Source organism: Canis lupus, chromosome 7, assembly GCF_011100685.1.
Source record: "Canis lupus familiaris isolate Mischka breed German Shepherd chromosome 7, alternate assembly UU_Cfam_GSD_1.0, whole genome shotgun sequence".
NCBI classification, from domain to species: Eukaryota; Metazoa; Chordata; class Mammalia; order Carnivora; family Canidae; genus Canis; species Canis lupus.
In genome coordinates, this window is record NC_049228.1 from 11708536 (window position 1) to 11735161 (window position 26626).

General features: G+C 41.1%; 1 long non-coding RNA gene across 5 annotated transcripts in view; it reads right to left on the reverse strand.

Moving 5' to 3' along the window:
- Nucleotides 1-1537: 1537 nt before the first annotated feature.
- Nucleotides 1538-26626, reverse strand: part of LOC119872500 — a 129824-nt gene continuing 104735 nt past the window's right edge. For 3 of the 5 annotated variants that reach the window (XR_005361949.1, XR_005361948.1, XR_005361950.1), the window contains 3 exons: nt 6262-6330; nt 5098-5281; nt 1538-3561 (listed from right to left, as the gene is read on the reverse strand). This is a non-coding gene — a long non-coding RNA (uncharacterized LOC119872500). The remainder of the gene's footprint in view (nt 3562-5097; nt 5282-6261; nt 6331-26626) is intronic. The other 2 variants (XR_005361952.1, XR_005361951.1) reach the window with 1 other exon arrangement.

Below are 26626 nucleotides of genomic sequence, written 5' to 3' on the forward strand. Positions count from 1 at the left end.
AACTAGATAGTCACATGCAGAAGAATGAACTAGACCCTTATCTTACACTACTCACAAAAAAGTAACTAGAGATGGATTAAAACTTAAATGTAAGACCTGAAACTAAAGGTTCTAGAAGAAAACATAGAGGGGTAAGCTCCCTGACAATGGCAGTAGCAATGATTTTTTTTTTTTTGGAATTTGGCACCAAAAGCACAAGTAACAAAAGCAAAAATAAACAAGTGGTACTACATCAGACTAAAAAACTTTGGCACAGTCAAAGAAGTAATAAAAAAATGAAAAGGCAATCTATGGAATGGAAGAAAATATTGGTAAACCGTGTATCTGGTAAGACGTTAATGTCCAAAATACATAAGAACGTCAAACTCAATACAAAATCCAACAAACAAACAAACAAAACCCAAATTAGCCAATTAAAAATGGTTAAAGGACCTGGATAGATACTTTCCCAAGGAATATTTACAAATGGCCAACGGGTACGTGGAAAGATCTTCCACGTTTATCATACTAATCATCAGGGAAATGCAAATCAAAACCACAAGGCAACATCACCTCACATAGATCAGAATGGCTATTATCAAAAAGACAACAAATAACAAGTGCTAGCCAGGATATAAAGAAAAGGGAATACATTTCTTGGTGGAATACATTTCCTGGTGGAAATATAAATGGTAATGACCATTATGGAAAACAGTACGGAGATTTCTTTAAAAAAAAAAAAAAGAAAAAACGACTTAAAAATAAACTACCATATGATTCATCAATTCTATTTTGGATATATATCAGAAGAAAATGAAATCACTATCTTGAAGAGATATCTGTGCCCCAGGTTCATTTTAGCGTTATTTATAACAGCCAAGATGTGAAAACAACAATGTGTCTATCAACAGATGAATGAAAAGAAAATGTGAGATATCTATATATAATCCACTCATATACCAGAATATTATTCAGCCATAAAAAGAAGGAAGTCCTGCCATTTGCAACAACATAGATGAACCTTGAGGGCATTATGCTAAATGAAATAAGCCAGAGAAAGACAAACACTGTATGATCTTATTTATATGCAGAATCCAAAAAAAACCTTAACTCATAGAAACAGTAGATTGGTGATTGCACAGGGGGCGGGGGTGGTGGGAAGGATGGGTAAAGGTTGTCCAAGGACACAAACCTTCAGCTTTGAGATGAATAATATCTGGGCTCTAATGTACATTAAATCCTACATGGTGACAATAGTTAACAATATTATACTATATACTTGAAATTTACTAAGAGAGTAGATCTTAAACATTCTCAGGGGGCACCTGGGTGGCTCAGTTGGTTAAATGTCTGCCTTTGGGTCAGATCATGATGCCAAGGTTCTGGGATCGAGCCCCGCATCAGGGTCCCTGATACTCAGCAGGAATCTGCTTCTCACTCTCCTTCTGCCCCTCCTCCTTTCTCTTTTCCTCTCTTAAATAAATAAATAAAATCTTTAAAAACAAAAAAAGTTCTCAGTACACACACACACACACACACAAGAAGTAATTATGTGAGGTGATGGATGTATTAACTAACTTTATTGCTGTAATCACATTGCAATATATACAGATCAAATCATCACATCGTACATTAAGAACACAATATTACATGTCAATTATATCTCAATAAAGATGGAAAAATTTTCAAGCAAATATTACCAAAGGAATAAAAGAAGAAAACAGAAAATCAATAAGGCAAGAAAGCAGGAAATATATTCCACATATGTGTGTACTTTTTCCAGGACAAGGGGACAGGAGCCAGAGAGCTTCCCATTCCCCTCTTCCACCTCAAACACAAATAAAACATTATCACTCATCCCCTTCAGCAGAACAGAGAATTGCTGCCTCCAGCAGGAACTGTATTCCCCACTAATCTCTGGAACTGTACATTTTTGTAACTATTCATAACAAATCATTGAATTAATTTCCTTTTTATTTCCTTATGAGAAAACTAAATTACTAATATTATCAAAATGTTCTCCCTCACTAGAAAATTCCCCTGATTCTAGTATTTGGGTTTATATGATTCCATTTGGAGTTGGTTTTAGAAAACATGGATTTTTTTTTTTTTTAAGGCAATACTCAGTACTAACGTTGGCCCAAGCATTCTACTCTTTACTAGCTATAGGATTTTTCCCCCCGTAGGTTCCTTCTCTCATCTTTTATTCACTCTCTACTTTTACAGTGCTACTTTCCGTACAGCAATTTTTTATTTTCAAAAACGTATCCAGGCTTTTCATAATAAATTTTGACCTCCCAAATACAAACACTGGGGCTTAGTTGGAGCAGTTGAGGATAATCCCTCAGCCTCCATAAAGAAAGCCAAAGTTTTACAGTCTTCCACTTTACAATCTTCTCTGAGCACAGCTTATGGGAGACTGAGCTTACAGATATTTAGAACATTTCTTTTTTTTTTTTCTCCTTTCTTAGTCTGCTCAGACTGACATACCCAAATACCACAGACCATGCTTAAACACAGGAATTTATTTTCTTATGGTTCTGAAGACGGGGCATTCCAGATCAAGGTGCCAGCAGGTCCTGTTTCTGGAGAGAGCCCTCTCCCAGCTTGCAGATGGCAGCCTTCTCGCTGTGTGTTCTCACGTGATGGCAAGGGAGTAGGAGCTCCCTGGTATCTCTTCTCATTAGGACGCTAATCTTATTAGAGCAAGGTGCCACCCCTAGGACCCTATTTAACCTTAATTACTTACTTTTACTCCAAATACAGTCACATTGGGGATTAGGGCTTAACATGAGTTTTAGGAGGACACAAGTTAGTCCACAGTACCCCTGAAAAAAAAGAAAAACTTGTACTACAAGTCAAAATGGACAAAAACACACAGAAGCCATCCATTTCTTTAAGTCAATTCCCCAGCAGTGGCAGCCATGAACAGTGAAAAAGATTTAGCAAGTTGCGTCACCCACCAGTCCCTCTTCTGTCACTTGGAAGGTATATACTCTTTTCTTTTGTGTTCCAAAGCACTTTAGGAGAGTTCTAACTCTGGGCACTTTTACACAGATGAGATGTGCTTCTTCTGCTCACAACACACACCTCCCTCTCCACTGGAAGAGCTAAACACCTCTTCATGAGAAGCATCTGTCCTTGGGTGCCTTCCATTTTCTCTCTCTTCTCCAGGGACCTGTGTGTGCCATGCTTCTTCCTCTCAGGCAGAAATCTCTCCTTTCATCTCACTTGCAACCCTTCTAGATGCTGGAGACCATCCAATCCCTCTGCAAAGTGCTATCCAAGAGCCCGCTCCCCAGGCCCCCCCAACATCACCACTCCTCAGCCTCTCAGCTCTGTGTAGTACATCCACCAGCAGCTTCCGCTGGCAAGGGTCGCAGCCTTGTCTCCCTCTGTGTGGTCTGCTCTGCTGGTGGAGCTGAAATCAGCTCCGGTTCAGGAGGGGTTCTCCACCTTGGTGTGATCTTCTACATCCACTGCTACTGCTGAGTGGTGGTGGCTGGTGTGGATACAGGCAGTGCCCCAAACTCCCCATCTTCTCCAGGCCTCCTGTCTGCCAGAGCAGAGGATGGCAGCGAGCTGAGAAAATCAGAACCCCGGAGATGTGACTGGATGACAAGTTTAGCCATCATTCACTCCTGTTCCCAGGCTTAAGGGAATGCCTATCGGAGCTTTCCCTTTGGTGCCTGAGGCGCAGTTGCACACGGAGTGAATGGAGACATCATTCCTTCTTTACCATAATTCTGCACTACCTCATCCCCCACATTGGAGGACACAGACTATGCCCAGTGTTGGGTCACTGTTAGCCCCTTCTCTGAGAAGAGCCCACTATAAAGAAGCAGAAAGCATAAAGAAAGAAAATCGGAGAACTTATAATGATGCACACAATTTCTATTTATACCATCAAGTCAGTCTCATATCTTTCCTTTCTACTGCCTCTTCCTTCCTTCCCTCTACCTCTCTCCCTCCATCCTGCCTTCCTTCCTTCCTTCTTTCCATGGCCTCGGGCCAATCATTGAGCACCTGCTTGACATGCTGTAATATTTATTTTGCATAATTTTACTAGGTTTTTACAAAAGTTATACCCATAAAAAAAAATCTGTCAGGCCAAAAATTAAATGCAATCAGTTAAAGAGACACCTTAAGCAGATACTCTCCTAATTCAACATTTTGTTTCTTTTGAAAGCTGCATATTACTTTTGGGGTGCATGATTGGTCAATCTGTTAAGCATGACCTGACTTCAGCTCAGGTCATGATCTCAGGGTCCTAGGATTGAGCCCCTCAGTGGGCTTCTCACTCAGTGGGGAGTCTGCTTGTCCCTCTGCTCCTCCCCCTGCTCGTACTCCCTCCCTCTCTCTCTCTCTAATAAATAAGATCTAGAAAGAAGAAAGAAGAAAGAAGAAAGAAAGGAAGGAAGGAAGGAAGGAAGGAAGGAAGGAAGGAAGGAAGGAAGGAAGGAAGGAAGGAAGGAAGAAGGAAGGAAGGAAGGAAGGAAGGAAGGAAGAAAGAAAGAAAGAAAGAAAGAAGAAAGAAAGAAAGAAAGAGAGCTGCATGTTACTTTTTTTTAAAAGATCTTATGTATTTCTTTGAGAGACAGAGAACGACAGAGAGCACAAGCAGGGGAGAAGCAGGCTTCCCACCGAGCAGGGATCACAGTGTAGGGCTGAATCCCATGATCCCTGGGATCATGACCTGAGCCAAAGCCTGACGCTTAACATGCATGGCCACCCCAGCACCATGTATGTTACTTTTAAATCAAATTTGTAGGGCTGTTGGCGTATGGTTTAATGGGCATAGAGTCTGCCCAACCCTGCCATTTCTGTGTACCCTTGGCCAAGTTGCTTAGGTTCTCAAAGGCTACATTTCTTCACCTCTAAACATGGTGATAATAATGCTAACTATCTCATTAGACTGTTGGGAGGATATTATTAATCAACACATGCAATGTACATAATATGAAAGGGCCTGGGGTCTAGTAAGTCTTTAACAAATATTATATATCATTATTAAATTAGTCTTAAGTTTTTATGGAGCACCTATTATCCACCTAGAATTTCACTAGCCAGGTGAGCTGTGAGAGAACAGGCTAGTTATTGTTGACTGGCCTGACTTACCAAATTGTTTGACCCAGGCAAGTGTTTCAGATGGTGTGATCAAGGCCTTGCAGAGCATCTGGGGGCATCCCAACCGTGAGGCGTGTGGCACCAGAGTTTCAGAGACACAACTGTCATGACCAGTGGCTGTCATTTTGAACATCTGGAATTTCTTCCAGTTGCATTTAAGACTCCTCATGAAGACCTGATAGACAACACCAGGCAATGATCTCTCCCCATGAAGCAACATTGCAATGTGCTTAGAAAAAATACCAGGCTCTAATATATCCATATCCTCTCATCATTTTCAAGGGCAGCCTTGATTCCTTCTATCTTTTCATGTTTCAACTGGGAGAGAGAGAACTTTACTCTGCTTCTTCAAAGCACAGCCCCTTTTGTATGCCTTTAGATACAGTGTGAGAGCAACAGACAACTGTTGAATGGAACCATGAAGCTCAAATGAAGTAACACATTTTTAAGCAAATCAGGGAATTGTTTCTCTGTCCTGATGCTCCTCCAGGTAGATGGCTTGCACACTTGCCTTCTCCGGTATGACTTCTCTCGCGTTCCCTCTGTGACCACCTCACACATAGATGGAAGTGCAGCCCAGAGCAGCCCTGGTTCCGCTCAGGAACATTCCCGCCAGCACATCGACTACCTCCTCACTCATACACTGCACGTCAGAACAATCGCTTGCCCACGGATAGCATCTCTCAAGAGTTTAGAAAAATAAACAGGAGTTTCTTATTTCAAAAATACTGGGCCATTTGCAACAACATGGATGCAGCTAGAGAGTATTATGCGAAGCAAAATAAGTAAGTCAGAGAAAGACAAATACCATATGATTTCACTCACATGTGGAATTTGAGATATAAAACAAATGAGCAAAGGGGAAAAAAGAGAGTGAGAGAGACAAATCAATAAACAAACTCTTCACTGTAGAGAACGGATGGGGAGAGGAGAGGAGAGGGAGGCAGGAGGGGGGGGAAGGGGGAAACAAGTGAAGGGGATGAAGCAGTGCACTTGTGATGAGCACCCGATGATGTATGGACTACACCTAAAACTAACAGAACACTGTATGTTAACTGGAATTAAATTAAAATCTTAAAAAAAATTTCCGATGCTTGTCCAAGGAGTCATGTTGAAATGTGCTTTGACGAGTAAGTAAGCTTTAGAAGCACTTACCCTTCCTTCCTGAAGCAATTGCCGAGTTCTGCACGTTCACAGAGGACATCATCTGCTCCATCTTCACATCTACAATGTGTAATAAGCAAGCTGCTTCTACCAGTAATAACGATAATAATAATAGTAATAATTAAAACATTCACCGAGTTTACTTGGTGCCAGTTACTGAGCCTGGTGTGTTGTATGACTAGCTGGGCTGTCATTAACAACTCTGAGTATCCCTGTTGAAAGATGAGGAAACCAAAGCTCGAGACAGTAACTTTGTGCCCATTTGCAGATGAGAGCTCCAGTGACTCGCCCCAGCACATGGTATTCCCAGCTCTAGCACCAAGTTCTCTGAGGCCCTTTCTAAGGCACTGTTTTTCAGCATCTCCAAGTCACCCATGAGGTCTGAGGCCTTTTTAGCATCACTTTGGGGGGCTCACTGTCCCAGCCTAGAAGAGGTCAGTCACAGTGGTCAATCTGCTATGCCTACAGGCCATGCTTTGTGCACAGACACAAAGATATCTCATAACCAAAGGCAAAGGGCATGATCCCAGTTGGAAATGACTAACAGGGATCCTTTGCCTCTGAGGCCAGAGCTTGAATCTACAACTAGTTAGCGCCAGTTCCACTGGCATGCTGTCTACATAATGCAAACCATGGCATTTGGCAATGGCTCTTAAATTTGGCACACTCCACACTCCTCCTGGACCCACGAGATAACATAACCAAATGTTTTCTGATGCTGTAAGAAATGAGTGTTTTGCAGGTAGGAGGAAATGCAAACATCATCTGTATAAGGGGCTTGCTCCATCCAATCCCAAGGGCAAAATGGCTCACTCCTTCCCGACCCTTCAAAAGGTTAAATGTGAGCAAAGGCCCAGATAAATGGTCACAATGCAAACAAACTCATGTAAATAAATGCATCTCTGATCTATGCAGGCTGGTGATGCCAAATATACCATCTGCACCATTTCTCATGATGAGTTGATTTTTTTTTCCCTGAATGTCCCAAGCAATGAGAAGATGACCATGTTTATGCAGACCAAAGCATGCATCATTTGATACTCTTGGAAATTTTTTTTAGATTTCAGATCCACAGAGAATCAGTAGCATTTGTATCTTTCTGGGTTAGCTTGGAGATGGACGAAAGAAAGAAAGCTCACTAGAAAAGAATAGGGTGCATATCCAGGGCCTAAGAGGGTACTTGCAGTTGATTGTGATTTTTAGTGGGTTCTAGTTGCATCTGCAATCTAAGGCGGCTCCCCTGGTCCTTCACTCATTCACTTACGAGAAGCCTTATCAGAATCTAATTATGGCGGGAGCTGTCTTAGGTGTTATGGATACAAAGATAGGTAAAATAAGGTGCTCACCTAGGGAGCTATTCCTTGTGCTGTGAGAATTTGTTTGGCATGATCTATGGATAACTTCTTGAGGAATAAAAATTAGGAGTCTATAATCCGAATCACATGTGGATGGAGCTTCTTAAAAATACAAATGACCAGAATATAACCCTTCAATTACTAATTGATCTAAAAAAAAAAAAATTACTAATTGATCTATAGCAGGGCTCAGGCATCTATATTATTTAAAAAACAAAATGAAAATGAAACTTGTAGGTCAAGGGTCGGCAAACATTGTTTTGTAAAGAGCCGCATAGCAAATATATTCAGTTTTGTGGGTTTTACAGCTTTTGTTGCCATTATTCATCCCTGCCATTGTAGCATGAAAGTAGCCATAGATAACATGAGAATAAGAGGGTGTAGCTGTGTTCCAATAGAACTTTATTGTTGCAAAAACAGACAGCATGCTGGATTTAGCCTGTGGGCTATAGTTTTCCATGTCCTGTTCTAAATGACTCTTATAGGCAACTAGGCTTGAAATCTACTTGCCTGGAAAATATCGTGACTTTGGAGGGTGTGGGATCAACACCACCACAGATAAAAACAGAAGGAATACGGTTTTCCCATCCACATGATAGTGCAAAAAACTTCCTTCAATGCAATCTCACCTTCTGTTGCAAGCAATACAATGCTTAACGTTGAATCTGATTGGGACACCTCAGTGGCTCAGTGGTTGAGTGTCTGCTCTTGGCTCGGGTCATGATCCTGGGGTCCTGGTGTCCTGCGATTGAGTCCCACCTGAGGCTCCCTGCAGGGAGCCTGCTTTTCCCTCTGCCTGTGTCTCTGCCTCTCTTTCTATCATTCATGAATAAATAAAATCTTAAAAAAAAAACATTGAATCTGATCAAATACTTTGCAGAGATCCATATTCAAGTTCCGTTCTTATGGAAGGTAGGGAGTTTTCCTAGATATCCAGTCTACCCTAAGAAATTAATCTACCTGCTTTCTAAGTATTTCTGAGATCAGAAAAAAAAAATAGATATGTCCATGATTATGTTATGTACCACTACATCTTAGGATCTGGTGTAACAAAGAAATACATAGCTTTTTAAAGACAGTTTTTAAATTCTAAGGTATGTCTAGGCTCTTAATTCATATATTATTATATTCGATAGATTTAAGGAAAATAAACCAACTTTTAACTATAAACTATTTGATATTCTCTTAGTTCTAAGATTTGGAAATACACTTTGTGCTCATCGAAGACAAATTCACTTCATCAAACGTTTATGAAATAACAACTTTAGAATGAGTATTCCAATTCTTGCATGACACACAGTTTTGTGGGAGAAACAATGACAAAAAGTACCTATAGCCTAAGTGATAAATGCTATCATCAGGGGAACACAGCCATAGGAGTGACTAATTGTCTTTGAGCGGGGGGTGGGGTGAAGGAGGCAGAAGCAGAAGAGAGCATCAGGGGAGCCCAGGAAGAGCTATGGAGAAGAGGCAGCATTTGGGTTGGGCACTGACAGTAAAGCAGGAGCTCTCTGGGAAAAGCACAGAGGAGGGGGTTTTATTTGAGCAAGGGCACTGAGTCAGGAAAAGCACTCATGTTTAATGAATGATGCCTAGGCAATGGATCTGAGTGCAAGATGTCTGGGGATAGTGGAAGAAAAAGAAATGATACGGCCTAAGGGGAGGTCTGGGGTCAGATAATGAAGGCAAGGTAATGCTAAAGCTCAGAGATTTCTTTTCTAGGCTAAGGGAAGTCGTTTACATTTTAAAGCAAGGAACTGACCTAATCTTGTCTGAATTTTAGAACAGTCATCCTGAGCTAAGAGCAGAGTGAGCCTTGAGCCTGTTAAAATATTCAAAATCTGACCACAAAACAGGGGTAGTAAAATCTGCCCCCACCCCCACTCCCACCCGCAGAAGCTAAACAAATTCCTCAAATGCCAGGATCTGGGAAAGTGTATGCAGGGGGCAGGTCCTCGTTGCCCCACTCCTTCTAGCTACCCGTTGGGGTATGGATACCCTTTGGGGCAGGATACCCATTGGGGTCTGGGGCCCAGCTTTGTCACCTACCTCCCTGATAGCCACAGGTGGAGAAAAAAATGCTACAGAGCAAGAAAAACAAACCAACAAACAAAAATCATTTCAATAGTCTGCAAACTAGACTTTTGAAACACAGGCCCTTTCCTATTCAAAAGACAGAGCTGGGCCCTCATGCTCTCCATTCAGACCAGCTCTCCATCACCTGCACAAATGTCCTCGGTCTGTGGATAAAATGCATTGGCCTCCAATGCTCACACGTTTCCCTATCATACCTAGTGCTTCCTCCAGGGGCAGCAACCCCGGCCTTTCCTTTGGCCTTGCTGCTTTCTGTGAGTGACCCCCCGCCCCCACTCCCCAACTCAGAGCAGTGGCCTGACTTCAAGGAGACCAGAGGAAGCTGCTGCTCAAGGAAAAGCAGTGCCCCCTCTGTTGGAAAGGTGGCCAGGTGAGCAAAACTCTCCTGAGCAGAAACGAGTCCAATCATGGCAGGCCAGCAGGCACTTAATTAGGGCTCTTAAAGAGATTCTTTCAATAAGCATTTATTGACTATTTGCCTAATAAGATAAGAATTTGCTCTGCAGTGTCTACTACTTCATTATAGAAGCTAAGAGATCTTTCTAAAATCAGGCAAGGGGAAGACTAAAATCCTTCCAAGCCCCCGTTAGCACCATGAAGGAGACCTTGCTCTCTCCCTCTGATCAGCAGTGTCAGACAGGGTCTCAGCAGAGGAAAAGCAGCTGGCCCCAGGCCAGAGAGCAAGCCGTTGGTCTAAAGAGAGAGAAAACGGGCAAAAGCATATGCTCACCTGACTTGATTTCTGGTCGTAAAGCAACCAATTATCTGACTAGGATAAAACAACAGTTTGGGTTGGGGTGGGGGGGGTTGTTTGATTTTTGTTTTTTGCCTATTCTGCTTTCACAATAATCTTTCTTCCCTGTTTCTAAAATTGATTTCATTCCCATTTAGCTAGAAGCCAAACAGAGCCCTTAGTCCACTGTGTCCCAGTTCATTCTCCATCATGTTATTTTATTTTAAATTTAGAATCCCAATCCTTGTTTCCATGTAAATAACTCAGTGTTATTTATGCTTATTTAAAAACAAATAAAAAGAGACCACTAATTATCAATATTGTTTGACATATACCATTTCCAGCAAAAGATCCTATTCCTTGTGCTCATTTTTCATTATTTAAAGATAGTTTTATCTCTTTTTCTCTTGAGGACTGGGCTGGGATAATTGAGCTTTAAAGAAAGATTGAAAATTCTTTGGATATAAAAAGAGGGGAAAAACTGAAATGTTAAGTACAAAGTTGTCATCCACTATTGCCCTTCTCTTCAATAATGGAAATTCAGTTTAGTGCACCATGCAAAAGAGCATCCTTATATTTTTAAATTGCAAGTGTCCAATTATGTACAAGGGTCAAGGCAGAATTGATCTGAAGGAGCTCAATTTTAAAATCCCTTTAAAAATCAGGACAAAGGATGTTGTATTATTAAACTAAATGTTTAAAAACGAAAAGTATTATGCGTGCCGCATGGGGGAAGATCAGATTTTTATTAATGCAAGTTTTAAATGCTGATTAATCCTCTCGAGAGTCAGTTTCCCAAAGCATTGGACTGTATTCAAGTCTTTTTCAAAACGGCACATCACTTCCATTATTCTGAATATTAATTGAACAACATTATAACTAAGAATACAAAGCAAGATTTAAAACATGATTACAGCTGTCAGTGCTTACATCTAAATAAGTCTGGAAATTCAGGCTTAGAAGGAAAAAATGTTGGAAGTCTGTCTTAGAACAGCAAAGATCTCTCTTAGCCTTTTTTTTTTTTTAATGAATTTATCTCACTCTGCTTAAGGACTCAAGAAAGCTTCAGCTGTGACTTGGTTTTAATGTATTTATCTGCGTAATTCTCAATCAGAAATCAGAGTTACTTCTGACTTGGGATTTGGGATGATGTGAATGGCATTTTCTTTAGGGGAGAAGAAGGGAAGTCAAAGAATATTATTAGTTGATAGAATTTTTTCATTTCCTTATTTTGTATTTCTATTTCAGTCTCTTGCCTAAACTCAAAAAATCAAAGAATTAGCCTGAATTTAATCAAATAAAATATTACTATGGTTTCAAAACAACTCAGTAAGCTCAGAGTCCAGCAACTGCAAGTAAGTAATGACTTTATTTCACAATAACCAATTGTCTAAATTCAACATCTTCTACCTCCCAAATCCAGTTTGGGGGTACATAAAATCCCCATTTCCTCACCAAAAGCGATGTAAAGTATTGGCTTTTATTATGACCTTGGGGAATTTTAGTTTAGTTTTGTTTTCTTAAATGGTTGCTGTGTATTTGAGCGATAGCTCTTTGTTCAAAAGGATGCAAAAGCCACTCTTACATCTAATTCTAGCAAGATAAATGGCATTATAGAGGGAATATTAAAAATTTACAGCCCTCTACTAAGTTTATTTGTCAGCCAAACATGCTGAATATTGCATAGCACACACACACACACACACACACACACACACACACAAAAGAACGCCATCCTGACGATGAAAAAGATATAAAGAAATAATGATGCAATGATAACAAGTCTGATGGAGTTTGCAGATCTCGGTTGCTGTTTGGCACGTCATTTAATTGCATTGCGCCAAACTAGCAGAATCACGCAATATGTTAGCGTAAAGGGTCCACAGTTTAAGGGGAAAATCTAGAAGTGTTAACTATACACTGTCTAATTATACAACCTTACTGTCCCAGAATGTGATTTCAGAAACCATTTCTGACATATGGGAAAAGGGTAGAACAGCTGGTCATTAAGGTTTTCTCAAGACTATTTAGCAACACACTTGAATGTAATTAAAGTGAAACACTAAATACTGCACTTGTGGTACAATGTATTTTTAATTTTTATGGCATGTGGTAAAAGTAAATAGATGCAGAGCATTCAAGTTTCTCCATTCGGCATCCAACTTGTCAAAGATACAGTGTCTGGCGGAGCGTGAGCAGCGTCCTAGTGTAAGTCACAGACATCCCTGTCGGGTGTTTAAGGCTGTCTTAAAGGGGCTGAATTTGGCAACATTCAGAGGGATGTCTACTGGGAACTCTCAGACAAAGCATAAGATAAATTTGTTCATTTATTCATTCATTCATCAGACACAACCTGGAATTATTTTTTGAGGATAAAGACATTAGCCTGGGCCTTAAGTTGCTCATATCTCACTCTGCTTAAAACACAGTGAGGGAAAGTGGTTAAAAGGTGGTGGGAGTGCCAGGAAGAGATGTCTGGCCCCCATTGGGCGTGTCAAGCAAAGCCCCTAAAATAGGAGTCATCTTAGAAAAAAAAAAAAAAAAGCTTATGCAAAGGCTGAGAGAGGAAAAAGAATGTTGTGCTATGAATAGAATCTTTATAATTATTGAATGTTCACAATGTTCTGGCCTGGGGCTAGGCTTCTGACATGTATTATTTCATTTACTGATGAGGAAACTCACAGCATGGTTCATGGCAGAAGAGTTAGTGGGCGACTGACCCAGGATTCAAACCCCAGGGTATCTGAATGCCAAGTCAAACTTCTCCATATTATATGCCCAAATTGACATGTATGTAACATGTTTATTCTACCTTCAAAGAACTACAAATATAAATCCAGTCCTTCTAAAAACCCTATGATTAAGATAATGAAAAAGCAAGGTGCAGACTGAGAGAAATTATCTATAAATCACATATGTGATAAAGAACTTATATCCAGAATATATAAGGAACTCTCAAAACCCAAGAGTAAGAAAGTAAATCACCCAAAGAAGTAAGCAAAAGATTTAAACAGACACTTCACCAAAGAAGAAATATTATGGCAAATAAGCACATGAAAAAAAAAGTGCCAAAAATCATTAGTCATTAGGGAAATGTAAATTAAAAGCACAAAGAAGGGATCCCTGGGTGGCGCAGAGGTTTGGGGCCTGCCTTTGGCTCAGGGCGCGATCCTGGAGACCCGGGATCAAATCCCACGTCGGGCTCCCGGTGCATGGAGCCTGCTTCTCCCTCTGCCTGTGTCTCTGCCTCTCTCTCTCTGTGTGACTATCATAAATAAATACAAATTTATAAAAAATAAAAAAATAAAAAAAATAAAAGCACAAAGAAATCCCACTACATCTCTATGCAAATGGCTAAAATAATAAAAATAATGCCAACCAAAGTGTTAGCAAAAATGTGGAGTAACTAGAACTCTCACAGATTGCTGGTGGGCATGCAAGATTGGATAGCCATTCTGGAAAACTTTGGCAGTTTCTTATAAAGTGAAATGTACACTTACCATGTGACTCAAAAAAATCCACTCCTAGGTATTTACCCTAGAGAGATGAAAATCTACATGAATATTTAGAGGAGCATTACTTACAATCCTAGAAAACTGGAAACAATCCAAATGTCCTTCGACAATGAAGTGACAAGCTGTCTTACACCTGTACAATGGAATACTACTCAGCCACGAAAAGGAATAACCTAATGAGACACATGCACCATGGCTGAATCCCAAAGGCATTATGTTGAGGAAAGAAGACAGTTGTGAAAGGTATCACACTGCATGACATTCTGGGAAAGGAAACCTATAAGGGATTGTTGCCTTGGGTTGTGGTGGGGGATGGTTTTACTTCAAAGAGGCAAAAGGAGAAAAAAAAAAAAAGAGGCAAAAGGATGGAATTTTTAGGGTGAGGACACAGTTCTGTATGCTAATTGTGGTGGTATGTACATGAACATATACATTGTTGAAATTCATAGAACTGCACACAAAAAAATGAAGTATACTGCATATAAGTTTAAAAATAAAAATAGGGGTGCCTGGGTGGGTCAGTCAGTTAAGTGTCTGCCTTCGGCTCTGATCATGATCCTGGGGTTCCCCATTCAGCAGGGGCAGGGGCCTGCTTATCCCTACCCCTCTCCCTGCTTGTGCTCTCTCAAATAAATAAAATATCAAAAATAAATAAATAAATAACAATAAAAACACCATGAGGTACATGTTCTAGTTTGGGTTCTCTCAAAAACAATCCCAAGATAAGAAACTGGGGGCTAGGAATTCATTTGCAAAATGAATCCAGGAATCACAAGTGAAGAAGCAGGGACAGTGAGTCAGAGAAAGGAGTAAAGTAAATGCAAAAAAAAAGTGCATTAATGAGGGGGTTTGCCCTGTGGACAACTTCGGGTCAGTCCTGCTGAGAATCTTTGGAGAAATCATATGGAATCTATCTCAGAATCACTCCAACAGCAGGCATCTTTCATTTGGTGGAGAGTGAGGTTGCTTCTAGGAGCACAAGCTCTCAGGCTTCTAGATTTTCTAAGTGCCTTTGAAAGTCCTCAGGCAAAGAGGAAAGACCCAGGTTCCTGAGGTGGAAAGATGTGGACTCTCTATCGTAGCTGCTGGTGAATCGCTCAGGTGAGCTGAGTGATATGGGAAGGCGATCAGTAGCATTTGCTAGTAAGGTATTGTTAATGGATGCTCTACACGTTTGGTTTTGCAAAAGAAGTGGGGGAAATTTGCCAAACAATTAAAATAAACATATGCAATGTTGATAATAAGAACGCTTGTCATTAAGGAAAACACTTGCAATATGCCGGGTACCACACTGAACTTGCCAGACCTCTTCATATTCTATCATACAATTCTTCCAACAGTCCTATAAGATAAATGTTAATATCCCCATTTTACAAGCAAGGGAACTGAGGCTCAAAGCAATTAATTTGCTTTCCCAAAGATGCACATGTGCACGCACACACACACACACACACAGTGAAGGAGTCATGAGGTCAACTTAGAAGCCCATAGTTTTTCCCATGCTTGGTTTAGTGCCTACTCTGATTTATGTTGCTACACAGCATTACAGAAGATACAGTAATTCTGAGAAAACTGCATAGCAGGGGGAATCGTGAATTGTGATTACAAAGCCAGATTTAAGTCACTCCAGGGCTGAGCCTTACTTGTGGGAATATTCAAACCTCTTTCCAGCTATCTATGAGCATGTCATCATTCATTTGACTCTCCAATTGACAGTGACTGAGAAAGAAAAGAAGGCACAAAACTCATACCAGTTCGCTTTGACTCCATACATAAATGTCTAGAAAATTTTGAAACTGAGATGCCTGGGTGGTTCAGCGGTTGAGAGTCTGCCTTCGGCTCAGGGTGTGATCCCGGAGTCGCGGGATCTGGTCCCACATCAGGCTCCTTGCGTGGAGGCTGCTTCTCCCTTTGCCTGTGTCTCTGCCTCTCTTTCTCTCTATCATGAATAAATAAATAAAATCTTTTTTAAAAAAAGAAAATTTTGAAACTTTGGCTAATAAGAAATTGAAAATTGGCTGTAAATCATGATATGTCTGTTGCTGTTTTCATTTTATGGGCTTAAATGACCAAGCTGATGCTCTAGCTGCAAGCATTGATTCTGTAGCTTCAGACTCCGTAACACCACTATGGAACTATACCCTTCATTTTCCTTGCTTCTTCTTAACAGGTAGTCCTCCAACTCTGAAGGTGACTTTTTTTGCAAAAGGACATGAACTTGGAGTTGTTGTTCATTGCAGGAAGTCTAAGATTAGAGAGTCATCTACTTTCCCTTTCTCTCTCCCAATCACTATTGTCTTCATAGTAGCTGGACACAGAGGCTACAGGCTAACCTTGGAGATATTGGGGGGTTGGTTACAGACCACCTCAATAAAGCAAATATCACAGTAAAGTGAGTCAAATGACATTTTTGGTTGCCCAGTGCACATAAAACTTATGTTTACACTATACTGTAGTGTAATAAGTGTACAATAGCATCATGTCTAAAATAATGTATATACTTTAATTAAAAAATACTTTATTGCTAAAAAAAAAAAAGGAACCATAATCCGAGCTTTCAGCAAGTTGTAATCTTTTTGCTGCCAACGGTCTTGCCTTGAGGTGATGACTGCTGATTGATCAGGAAGGCTGGGGTGGCTGTGGCAAATTCTTAAAATAAGACAATGGAGTTTGCCACATTATTGACTCTCCCTCTCACAAATGACTTCTCTGCAGCAGGTAGTGGTGTTTGATAGCATTTTACGCACAGTAGAACTTCTTTCAAATTTGGAGTCAGTCCTCACCAACTCCTCTACTGCTGCTTTATCAACTAAGTTTATATGATAGTCTAAATCCTTTGTTGTCATTTCAACAATTTTCACAGCACCTTTACCAGGAGTAAGTTCCAACTCAAGCAACTGCTGTCTTTGCTCATCCATGAGAAGCGACTCTTCATCTGTTCAAGTTTGATCATGAGACTGCAACAATCCAGTTCCGTCTTCAGACTCCATTTCCAATTCTAATTCTCTTGCTATTTCTACCACATCTGCAATAACTTCCTCCACTAAAGTCTTGAACCTTCAATATGTTAAAAAACAAACAAACAAACCCCACAATATCTGAGAAGTGTCATGAAGTATAATGAAGCTCAATAAAACAAGGCATGCCCGTACAGACTTTTTGGCCAAAGAACAAAGGAAAGCTAACTGACCCACGTGGGCATTGAACCCTTGACCTCATTAGCATTGTTTTCTTTCCACCTCTGCTAACAGACAGCCCAATTATGAACACTGAATCAAAGACGGAAGTCACCTCTTCACCTGGAGCCAAGAAAAGCCCACAACTGCTGGTTGTTAAGAAGCAAATACTTCTCTAGTCAAATAAATACAGTATGAACATCCACAAGCAATTTCTAAGAATCTTCCTTCCTTGTATGGTTGGTTGTGTCTAACAAGAATTGCTGTCAGTGTGGTTTCCAAGCTGGAAGGTGATGCGGGCTTTGGAAGCATTGTCCCAGGATGGATCTGCTAGAGTGTGCTGGAGTGTGCTTCTCACAAAGACTCTCATATCAGAGCCAACTTGAATCTTCTGCAGTTGTGAATCGCCATCCCTAGACTCCTCTTTGAAACCCTTCCACACCGTTAGTCCTGACACTTGAAGCTCTGTTGACGAACAGAGCACTTCTTTTTGAGTGTCTGCTGAGGGATCTATGGCAGAGAGATTTCCACAATGGATTTTACAATTGAAATGACTGTTGTTACTCTAGGACACCCAAGAGGTTCTTCAAAGTGGTTCTTAAACTGTGAAGTACAACTTTCTTGTTCTGAAAGGCAGCAAATTTGTATATATGTCTCTGTGCATGTTGTTGTATGTATATACTTTTTAAAGATTTAAAAGAAATAGGTTGAATTACATCTAATTAGTTGTATTCCTTTTTTTTTTTTTTTTTTTTTTTTGAAGGCTGAAGTGGTTTCAGTAAGTTCTCAGGATACAATAAGTGAGTTGGTCAGTCAATGCATGGTGTTAATAAAGAAAAGAAGATAGCTCAGTTCCCAGACCAGTTATGGAGCTTGTCTATAGCCATGGGCTGCAAACCTAGGCAGGGCCACCTAGCTCACATATGATGTTATTTACATAATGAGAACAAGTAGAAATATAACATGGACAGTTCATTGTAGAAACATCTCCTCTGGAGAATAATAGCCAATTTTGATGGCTGGGTTTAGTTTCTATTGTCCTTATATACTAAGAGCAGTGAATGAGAAGACACATGCCCAGAAGTAGAGCTGGTCCATCCAAAGGTGAATCAGTTCCAGAATACAAACTGTGGCTATATTTCAGAATATATTTTACTTATAAAGGATTTTTAATTCTGTGGATTTTACAGCTACCCTGTCCTTTCCCACTTTTCTACTCTTCCCAGTATGAGACAACAATGAAGTGTCTCCCAGCTTCCATCAAGCATATACATGCAATTCATAGCCATAGCAAAGTCCAGTTTATCAGTTGATTCTGACTCAATTTGATAGGCATTGCTAATCTTCCGATATCCCATTCTCCTCTACTTTCAGGTATAGGAAGATTACAGAGTCCTTACCTTTGAAGTGTGCCCATGTGAGTCATTCTGGCCAGTAAAATGTGATCAGAAGAGTCTAAAACATTTGATTGTTTATATTCAATTCTCTAGCTTTTACAGTGATAAATTCAGAGGCAAACCTGAGCCTCCAAATAATATGTCAGCATAGGAACGATGGCACCTCATCAGCCTAGGATCTTGAGTGATGTCTATGTGGATGACAGTTGCTCCTGACCTTAGGCTATCACCTCTTAATGACAGAGTAAGCAGGAAATCAACCTTTATCATTTTAACCATGGAGAGTTTGGGCTTGTTTCTTTCCATAGTCTATCCTAACTGCCTTATCAGAAAAGAAAGTATTTCAGTATCTCAGTTTCTCAAACAGTGGAGATCAGGTACCTGAAGTCTTGGCAAGAGTCCTGGGAACCTGAGTGCTCACTATGGCACGCTCTACAATACTGGCCTTGACTATGTAACTGGGTCCATCCCTCCGTTTTCTGAGTTGGGACTTGAGCCTACACTCACCTAGCACTCCCCACATCTCCGAAAACATCAGCATTAATGTAGTTTTTGCCATCTCCTGTCTCCATCTGTACTTGACACCATGCCCTGCCACCTGAACTGTCCCCATCTGAACTGCTCCTGGTGTGCCATACTGCCTGTCACACTGCCTTTTCATTGTGCTGCTCTCCCTGGATTTAGCCACAGGCTTCAACTCCCTCTGCTTGTCCTCTCTCTTCATGCCTTAGCTGTGATGTTGCCAATAGACCTCATGTTGAACCATCTGAATTTAACAACACTTGTTCTCATCATGTCTTAGGATATGTCTCAATTATATAAGAGTCCAGAGCAACCTGAGAAGGATGAAGTTCAGGACAAACCCCATTTCCATACCTGAGTAGGCAAAGGCCAGATTCTAAAATAGGCTTGAAAGAAATTGAATCCAACAGGTAGACTGTGGACTTACGTGAAAATTAGGCAAAAGATTGGTGTCAAGAGACTTCATATAACATACGGAGGAAACTTTTACTTGGTAAATCCAGTTGAGGTCAACACCAGGAGGCCCAGAGATTTAGGCAGAATCAGGCAATGTGTAAGATGATATAAACTCTCAATAAGACAGATCCTGGAGTATTGGTTGCATTTCTGAGATAGATAACACAAGAGGATCCTGCTTTCAGACCCAGGGCAAACACCTCAGAAATCAGGCCAAGGTCTCAGCTTTCTAGTCCAAAGTCTGAGGATTTGAATCACAATAATTGCTGTAGTTCCTTAAATCTTTCATGGGTAAACTTAAGGTTTGATCTAGAGTCTGAGAGAGGGGATTGCCTGGTAAATGGTGCCTAGGACACCTGACATGAGTCAAAGGGGCTGAGAGCCAGACTCAGGTTCTGACGGTCTTCTTAAGAGAAGCACATTGGCAGCACAATCAGACCACTGTGCCTAGCAAAAGGGCAAAATTTCCAAATTGAAACAATTTGATGGGACAACTAATAATTCATGAGCTTGCACAAATGCTGACAAGTTTATCAATGCATAGAATCTTTCTGGATTGGGTATAGAGAAGATAAGTGTAGACTCTAGTATATCCTTAGCCCTCATGGTATATGTTGGGTGGTGCGGTGCTACTAGCCTCGATGGTTTTCGCCTTGGGATAAAGAGAGAATAGTTCCATCAGCTAGAGCTCACAAAGAATACTATCTCTGTGTTTACAAAAATGTAGGAATATTTGGACCCCTTCCTTAAGAGATCTTAATTTCAGAGTAAAAATAGTTAATGAACGTGAAGCACAGGGCAAGCATTGTTCAATAATAGGTATGTTAGTGTCAACTTGTATTGATGTGCCTAGGATTGCAGAAAGAAGAGCTATGACCTACCAGAAAAAGTAAAAAAGTCTTCATAGTGAAAGTAGGGTTTTATGTAGAAAGGTGAGAAATTGGATAAAGCTAACAAGGGTCAATCTGACAAGAGAAATACAATAAGTAAAGGCCTTGAAGTAAGGGGTGACAGTCATGTTAGATGGCACAAGGCCAGCCAATGAGAGAATCTGGGTATTCATCAGTAATAATTTGAGGCAGGCAGGTCATCTAAAATGTAACAAAACTTGGCAAACAAGTGGTTGAAACTTGCTGATATAGAAATTAGAAATCCACAGCATAATTCACAAACTTTGAGTGGGGCACAGAGAAGGAAAAGACCGTGCAGCAGGTTCAGACTGTGGTACAAGCAAGCTGCCAGTTGTTCTATATAACCTGTTGGATCTTATGGTACAAAAAGATGTTGTGCAGAGTATATGGCAAACCCTAGAAGAAGAATCAGAATGTAGAACCCTAAGTTTCTGAAGCAAGGATATACCATCTATAGCAAAGAACTAGACACCATTCAAAAAAGAGTTCCTTGCATGCTATTGGGCCCTGTAGAGATGAAGCATTGACCGTAAGACATCATGTGACCATGCAGCCAAAGGTACCCTCAGAGGTATCTGAGGTTTTATCAGATCCACCAAGTCATAAAAGTTTGATCAGACACAAAAGCCATCAATTGTAAGATGAAAGTAGAATATTCAGGGTCAGATATGAGTAGAGTCAGACAGTACAAACTGCAAAAGCAGGTGCCCCAGAAATCCATGTCATCCACTATTGTTGCATTTGTCTTCACCTCACATCTATGACCACATGAGAGGCACCTTATGACCACCTAATGGAAGTGAGAAAAAAAACAAACTTGGTTTATGGATGGCTTAGTATGCAAGTACAATCTGAAAATGTACTCCTGATGAACTATACAACTCCATTAACTGGTGGCCATCAGCAATAAGGGGAAGGCCTTCCAAAATGCAAAACTTTAGGTGGTATGTGTGATCATAAATTATATATGAAAAGAAAATTCATCTAATTTCTATATCATCTGTAGAATATACCTAGACTCATGAATAGTGGTGAATGACTTGGATAGATGGAGATCTAAAATGAAGAGTTTAGAAGATTAGAGACAAGAAAATCTGAGAAACATGAGTCTATAGGAGTGGGCATGAAATATGAAAATATTTTTATAGTGTGTTAATGCCCATCAGAGAGTAAACATCATGGAATAAATAGCCAACTAAATAATTAACTGAACATAATAACTAGGCCAGCTGATATCAGCCAGCCACTATCACTAGTCACCCTAATCCTGGTATGATGGATTCACGAATGAGACAGCCATTGTGACAGGAATAGAAAGCATGCATATGCTCTAAAGTATGGGCTCCCACTCTCGAAAGCTAACGCAATTGTCACTGCCAAATGTCCAACTCGATATTCACAAAGACCAGCATTGAACCCCTTACATGGCATTATCCTTCATGAAGACCAACCAGCCACTTGTGGTAAATTGATAAAAATGGATCCCTTTCACCCTGGATTAGGTAACATTTCTTCTTGACTGAAGCCAACACCTATATTGCTTGCAAGGCTTTGGCCAGCTGGACCACAGATGTTTAATCTACTGACATCCACTTAATATGACGCTTATTATGTCACTTACTACCCACTTAATATTTCACTTAATGTTACCTCTGATTAGGGGACCCAGTTTATAGAAAAGGAGGTGTGGCCATGGGTATACAATCAAAAGATCCAGTGGTCCTATGAAATATCACAACACACAGAATCTGTAGATGTGAAAAAAGCAATGAAATGTTTTTTTGAGGGCACAATGGAAGTGCTTGCTTGGTGATACCTGCAAAAACAGGACACTATTCTCCAGGATGAGATATACGTCTTAAATCAACAACTGTTATATGGTGCTGTACCCTGATAGGGAGACTTCATGGAACTGTAGACCAAAAAATGGAAGTAGAAATAGCCCTGCTCACCATCACTGCTAGTGGCCCATTTGAGAAATCGGAATTTTCCATCCCCACAGCTTTAAACTCTATGGGTCTAGAGGTCCTGGTTGCCAGAGTGGGGATGTTTTTATTAAGAACACAATAAAAATATCATTGAGGCTTAAGGCTACAGCTGCCAACTGGTCACTTCAGGATCCTTATACCCAGGGACAAGCAGGCAAGAAAATGTATACTGGTAGGGATAACTGACCTTGATCATGAGGTGGACTCTTATATTATGGACAAAACAAAAACAAAATAAAAAACACATGGAACATAGTTGATTCACTGGAGAACTTTTTTGGTACTCTCCTGCCTAATCTTGATGGCAAATAGATAAGGCCAGCAAGTCATGGTCTGATGAGGACATGGTGACTAGGGGTTCATATCCCTCAGAAATGAGATTCTAGATCATTCTATCAGGTAAGCCACCTAGACTTAGGTACCAACTGAGGGCAGAGGCACAGATGTTAAGGGAAAATAGGAAATCAGTAGTAGAGGAAAAAGATGATGAGTGCCAGTTGTGGTCTGAAGACCAGCAATGATAGTAGAAACTGTAATTGGTCACATTAATCTTAATCTTGTAAATTTTCTCAAAGAGGCCATCCAAAATCCTAGAGGAGATATTCCCAGAATGGGCAAATTTACTAGGCAAATGAAGTGTATCTGAGTGGCTCAGGGGTGGCTCTAGTGTTTGCCATGGTGTGCCACCCAGCCACATACACACACACACACACACACACACACACACACACACACACGGGAGTCTCTCTCTCTCTCTCTCTCTTTTAAAGAACCAAGACACTTATTCCACCAGCTATTGTGAGGTGATTCCTGAGAGTTCACAGCTGAGTTCCTCTCTGGAAATTTCCCTCAACTGAAGGGCTCCACCTCACTTAAAATGCAACCCTTCCGCAGCTGCCCCTCTCTATTGTCAAGAGCTGCCATACTGACCAACTTCTGGAGAACTCCTCTAGCTCACTCAGGATCAGGAAGTACAAAAATTCCTGGCACACATGCTTCCATTTGGGACAACTTTGAAAGGCCATCTCAGCTCTAGAGCTCACTGTGAAGTTGGCCAAGCCTCTGTTATAACTGTATCACAGTTCCACTTGCCCCTTTACCCAATCTGTCTTCCTTTGGTCCCTTGTAGTATGTTGTTTCTGAGACTACTCCCCAGTAAAGTGCATACACACAAATCTCTGACTGAGAGTACATTCCCTAGAGTACATCCCCTCACCTGAAAGGGTCAGGGAGCCAGCATCATAAACCCAAACAAACACAAAACATGTGGGTAACTGGAGCATAGGGTCTAGACCTGATTCTGGACAGCTCCATATTGTGCCATCCTTCTTCATAAGCAGATTAGCCCTTTCCCTATTAGGGTCCAGAGAGGGCCTTGAGGTAGGAGTGGGTCTGATCTAGTCACACGATAATCACATAGATTATCCAATGATTCCCAGTAATGTCCTGTGATACCCAATAATATCCAATAATGACCACATAGAATCACCCAGGCAAGTCCCTGAGAAATCCACACGCAACTCAATTTCCCTAAAGAAGAAGACTCCAATGATTAGTTTCTTGGGAGCTTTGGAGACAGCCCTAAAGTTTCAGTGTCAGGGACAAACTTGTCATTGGACATTCAGAGGTATGAGTAAAGCAGGGCCACTATTCCTTCCAGAGCCTCCCAATAAGCACATCTAAGTAGAGAAGAATAGCATTCCCTCATAGGTGTGTTACAACACACCCAGGTTCCATGAATGAGTTACAGGTGTGCCAGGAGATACTGCACTCAGCCTGCAGGGCAGCTGGGCAGGGCCTGGAGCAACCAGGGTTCCCTCCCCTACCCTCACTCCACCCCCTTGCAAATGAATGGTACCTCTTCAGACCTCCTCAGAAAAGCTCCCTAAAGAAGCAAGAAGCAAAATCTGATAATGCTTCCCTCATGAAAAACTCAGGAAGCATATGAGTAGAAGAGTGGTGTGAGAAGCCAGGTGAGTCCTACAAAGATCTTGTTTTGATGATTGTCAATTTCCTCTTAGAATGGATCAATGTCTGAATTTTCTTTAGATTTCCCTAAATAATTTTTCATAGGGCTATACAGCTTCCCTATCCTGTAGCCCAAGAAACCAATTAAATTGGCCATCAAATCTTATTATAAGGAAAAATTCAACTGAAAGTTGTCACGTGGGTAAGCAATTACCTTTGAATAAGAAGTGCCAGTCAATAGAGCTGGTCCTCACTCAGGCAGTTATTTTCCCTTCCTGGGGTGAAGGGCTATTTAGACATTTCCCAAGAAGCAAGAAAACATTTTCTTCTCTCTTATACAACTTGTCCTTACAGATATAACCAACATACTTTTGAATCTTCCCAGGCCTCCTTCTCCCCGCCTCCCCGCCTTGATCGCCTTGATGGCACCATATGCTTTCATCTCAGAAAGAAACACTGGTTTCTTCTTTTCCTTTATTCACTGCGGGGCAGTGTCAGATGGTGTGTCTATCCAGGTAGCGAGATTCAAGGAGACTGTGGGGGAGAGGCATTGTCTGGCAGGAAGCCATGCTTGCTGGGCCTGCAGTCTACACGGGCCCTCCATCATGGCCTTGGGCAGGCCACTTGACCTGGGCCTCAGAGGAGTTCAGCTCATTAATGTAAAGCTTCTGGTGGTTTAGGGTGAGCTACTCTGACACCCAGAGAGAAAAGAAGAGTTGCAGTTACTAAGAGCTGTGACAGGCTCACCTTAAGACAGAAAGCTTCTCAATTCTGTGTGAGAGAGGTTTCCTCTGATGTTTGAGTCAGAAGCAAATTTAGGCTCAAAGCAAAGTTACACTGGCTCCTCCAGGCTCAACAGCATTGGCTCTGATAGCAAAGCAGGGCTGTTCAAGATTTTCACCTCAGAAACAGTGCCAACTGTCTTCCCATTGCTGGACGCAGGGAGCAAGATGCTGAAGAGTCTTGGTGTTTATTATGTCTTTTTTTTTTTTTTAATGATAACTTTGTGTAGTTTTTCCCAGCTACTAAACTCTTACAGATCAGGGGAAGGTCTCTGCCTCAACACTTCCCCTTTATAACAGCAAATAGACACTCCAGAGGCCATGTATGTTGTTTTCCTCAGGCCACTAACTCCAACCACACTACATTTCCTCCTTATATCACTACTTCGTCTGTAATTACCCCAGTCTACTCACTTCTACTGAGGTGGGGGATCCTGGGGCTCAACAGCAGACATGACTGATTTGGGGTCCTTCGTTGCCATTAATGAACTCAGGACATGGGAGTCCCTAGAGATCTAGCTCCTCAAATTTGATGAACGTTAATGTCTACAATCCAGGGACAGAAAGGGAAACTATTGGCAAGGACCTGGTCATGAAGATCAGCAGTTTTATGCAAATCCACTGTGATCGCCGGTTCTGTTTATTCTCTTGTTGTAAATGGCAAATAATAAGCTAATTTGGCTATGTTTTGAGAATGGCATCTGAAACAATGAAGAAATGAAAATCTAATTAGGCACAAACCACCTATTCCCAAAGCTTCAGATCACCATATCCCCAACTACCCTGATGTGTGATGCCACAGGGAATTAAAGGGAACCAACCTACAAGACAGTTGCAAAAACATCCCGTCCCAAAATACTTTCACATAACCTCACATATCAAAGCTAGTGAACATCAGCAACTGGTGGTGGCAGCGTGGGGTCAGGGGGAAACGCTCAGATTTGACTGGAAATCACTGGCCTACAAGCCTACCTTAATTTACAGAACGGACTAAGCTCTATCTGGGTCTATGTGCCCAGGTAGAAGCACTGAAATGAGCAGCTCTACTGTTCAATAGTCCTCTTCATTATCAGCTAGAGATTCCCAAATTATTTCAAAGTCCTGTATGCACAGAGAGCTAAAAGATCAAGAGCTGCACACCACCACTGGTGCCATAGAATTATTTATCCTATAGAAGGCTATACATTCTTCTTCTGCTTCTTACATGAACTCATTACTTAGAAATCCAGTTGTGTATATTAGGAAATTGTGACATAGAGACAGAGGTATGGGAGGTTTCTTGGCTTTGAGTTGGTAATCCATAGTAGGAAGAAGGTGGCCTACCGTGCCCCCGCAGGGCTCCATGGAAATCATTTACATATGCTCTTTAGAAGTGCCCCTCTCTCACTAGCCCTTGGGGATGTCACAGATGGCAAACAGGGAAGGCTTGCTGAACCCCAACATCTGGTCAAATGGTTCC